We start from the raw sequence: 3,976 nt of genomic DNA, 5'->3' as shown, positions 1-3,976 counted from the left end.
GTTAGTGTTAAGGTTGGAGATTGTGCTAGGGCTAGGAGTTAGACTTGGTCTAGATTTTAGTGTTACAGTAAGGTTTATTTTTATTTACTTATTTAGAAATCTATTAGATTTTACCTCCATTTGGAAGTTATGTAACCATTTTACTCTCTTATTTTTAAGCTTTTATTGTGAAGTGAATGATAGTTTACATAGAAGGACATCAGTTTTGCACTCGTCCTATCATATTTTGTTTCATTGCAATAATCACAATCCCCTCCATGCATCACCATTTAACAGTATTTGCTTCTATTCCCTCTGTTTTTTGTTTTGTTTTGTTTTTTGATATACACAAAAACATTCAAGAATATATAATCATTTAAACAGCCAAAGGGCACATTCTGCAAGCCTGCCTCCTGGCCACAAGTACACATCCTTTCTCTTTCCATGAGTCTAGAGTCCTCAGCTGCTCTATCTCTCCAGGTCATTGTCTCTGCTGTTCTGGTGTCTCTGCTTCTCTGGATAGGGTCCCACATTCCACTCATGCTTTTCTCCCTTGATGGTCATAGAATCCTCTGTTCCTGGAATGTAAGAGTAACTACTCTACCTACAAAACGTCTACCTTTATAGTTGTGACAATCACAATTAGACATGATAACAATTACTCACTACTGAATCATAAGAATCTTACCCCATCTCCTTTCACGAGACCGTCTAGACAAAATGGAAACTATTCAATGGGGATTCTAACTTCTTCCACATACACTAAAAGTAAACTCCCTCTTGAAAACGTGTAAGCCAGCCACTTTGTGCATTGATAGCCCCCCATTTTAGGTATCCAGTGTCTACATTGCCTGTGCCTATCAACTCTTTGTACAGAGGGGATAGGTTTGATCCTTGATTTGAAGACTCCTTCCTTCTCAGTTGGTATTTTGAGCTACTACATCCATAAGTATGGAGTCCTGGTATAGCACTGTGGGTTAATGTGCTGGACAGCAAAGTGGTTTGAACTACAAGGTTGACAGGTCAAGCTCACCAGCTGCTCCACAGAAACCATATACAGGATCCCTAGGAGTCAGAACTGACTTGACAACAACACATCCATAAATATAGGCCAAGTTCATCAAATGGTAGCAATTTACACTTGTTTCCTTTATTAAATTTCTTTATCTTTCTCTAGTCAAGTTCTGATCATCAAGCCATTGAAGCTAGGTCAAATGGGTACTATCTGCAAGTTTGGGTTTTCTTGTACCTCTCCCCTCACTTCATACCAGCTGAATGATTCACTCTCGGCTCTAGCCCTCCATGGCTAGGTCCTTGTCCATGGGCTTAGGAGTCCTCAGGTCTCACCACACTTCAGACCAAACAGCACTTCCTCTCTTTCATCTCCAGGCCGATGGGAGTCTATGGAACATGGTAGAACTAAGTCCATACCTTCATTGCTGCCTTTCTCCCTCTTCCACTCACCAGTAGATCAACGTGGTCACCAGCAATTTTACATTCCACTCATGTGTTCCCTTTGAGTTTCAGTCTTAGAGAGGGGTTTGTCCTGAAGGGACTTGATTGCTTTTCTTGATGGTTTCCCAGTGAACAACTTGCTTGTTCTTGTAGTAGCCAATCAGAGTATAATTTTGGTTTTCAATTTGTCCTGCTGGTCTTTCTTTCAAGAAATATCTTCTGTTCCTCTAGCTGCTCCAGGCTAGTCTGCTTGACCTTTTTAAGTGGGATTGTCCCACTTCAGAAGGTTCTGGATGGGGCTCAGGATTCTACCTAAGGTCCTATATACTACAAAGTCTCTGTAAGAAGCCTATATATTCACTGGGCAACTGCTAGCACTGCCTTTTAAGTATTCTAATGAGTTATAGGTTGAAGATGGGCATACAAGTTTTCTGTAATCATGTTTCCCAATATTATTTTCTATCCCATTGAAGTATCTATTTTACAATAGTAGGCAAGGCAAACCCACGTTCATAAGTCAGTCAATCATCTTAACGTTATTTCCCCTCTTTTACCCATTCAGACTATTAACTACCCATTAAGATCCCTGTATCATAGAGTCCTGTTGTTCCAAGTTTGAGCATGCCTCACCATTTACCACTGTCCCATTTAGCCCATGCAAACTTGCCTGAGTGTGCCCCTACCTTCCTTGTTCTTCCATCCCCCCTCTTCATTTTATTCTATCAATATGTTGCTATTGATGGTGCTCTCTCTTTTTTTGTCTTATAGGTCTGTTTTACTGTGCATATTTCTATATCTGAATTGAGTCTAGAAGATATCATCATGTATGTTCGTCTCAGGTTGTTGTCTGCTGTTGTTAGTTCTCTGTTCAAAATACCACCTTTAGTAATTTTTGTAATGTTGGTCTGGTGTTTACAAATTCTTTTCATTTCTGTTTGTCTGAAAATAACCTAATTTCTCTGTCATATTTGATTGACAATTTTGGTGGCTATATGATTCTTGATTGGCAATTCTTTTCCTTTCAGACTTGCATATATGTAATTCCATTGTCTTCTTGCCTGCATGGTTTCTGTTGAAATCAGAGCTTAATGTTACTGACTTCTTTGTAGATAACTTTTCATTTTTCCTGAGCTGCTTTCAGGATTCTTTCCTTGTCTTTGGTTTTGAAAAGTTTGATTATAATATGTCTTGGTGTTCTTCTTTTGTGGTCTAGCCTGTCTGAAGTTCATTCAACTTCTTGATTCATCTTCTCTTTCATGATATCAAGTAAGTTTTTATCAAACAATCTGTGGACTATATCTCTAAGGATTACTTTGTCTATTCCTACCCAGAATTCCTATCATAAATAATTATTCCTCTTGATAGTGTCCCACATTAATCTCAGGCTTTCTTCAGTATTTTGTTCTTTTCTATTCCTCTAGCAGATGATTATTGAAAGATTTTTTTTCCAAGTTCAATAATTCAAACTTTTATTGATTCAATTCTATTTCTTTGCCCTTTCAGTGTATCATCTATTTCTGAAGTCTTAATCATCTGGTTCTCTAATTGCTGATTTTGTATGCTTCCCATTTTTAAAATTGTTTGGTAAATTTGTTTCCTGATTTTTTTCCTTTTTCTATGTTTGCATAGATTTCAAATGTAGTTTTCTCAATCTTTATCCTAATTCATTTAAGTTGTCTATTTAGCATTCTTTAAAATTCCTTATAAGGTAGTTCTGATGCCATTGCTTATGCCATATTTTCTGACTCTGTATTTTGGTGACCTGTTTAAGGCACTCTGACTTGTTTTTCTTTGTGTAAGCTGAAATTGTTTGTTTTCTGAAAACATTGCGACATAGCTTTCAGGACCTTCCTTTGCTGATGGGGCACAACTCAATATGAGGATAAAAAAAAAAAAAAACTGCAAAAATGCATTCATAATTGGCACATGGAATGTATAAAGCACGAATCTAGGAAAATGTGGAACAGTCAAAACTGAATGGAACTCATAAAGATCAATATTCTACATATCATGAGCTGAAATGGACTGATATTGGCCATTTTGAATCTGACAGTCATATGATTTACTATACCGGGACTGACAAATTGAAGAAGAATGGCATCATAGTCATCATCAGAAAGAGGATTTCTAGATCTATATTAAAGTGTAATGCTGTCTGTGATAAGATAATGTCCATATGCCTACAAAGAAGACTATTTAATACTGCTGTTATTAAAACTTAAGTACTAACCACCGAATGGTTCAGACTCACAGCGACCCTGTATAGGGTTTTTAGGGAATGATTGGTGTATCTGAACCGCCAAAGTTCAAACTGACCTTGAAATCCAGTGCATTAGCATATGTATATAAATGGACTCCTGGTGTGGTGATGTAGGTAAGTAAGCACTCAATTTCAAGATAGGTTTGAACCACAAGGTCGGTGGTTCAAATTCACCAGCCACTCCTTGGAAACCCTATATGGAGTCGCTATGGTCTGAACTCACTTGACGGCACTTAACATTGATAACTATAAATAGATAGATAGATAGATAGATAGATAGAT

The sequence above is a fragment of the Chrysochloris asiatica genome, unplaced genomic scaffold (genome assembly GCF_000296735.1).
Source record: "Chrysochloris asiatica unplaced genomic scaffold, ChrAsi1.0 scaffold00049, whole genome shotgun sequence".
NCBI lineage: Eukaryota > Metazoa > Chordata > Mammalia > Afrosoricida > Chrysochloridae > Chrysochloris > Chrysochloris asiatica.
This window is presented reverse-complemented; position numbering follows the sequence as displayed.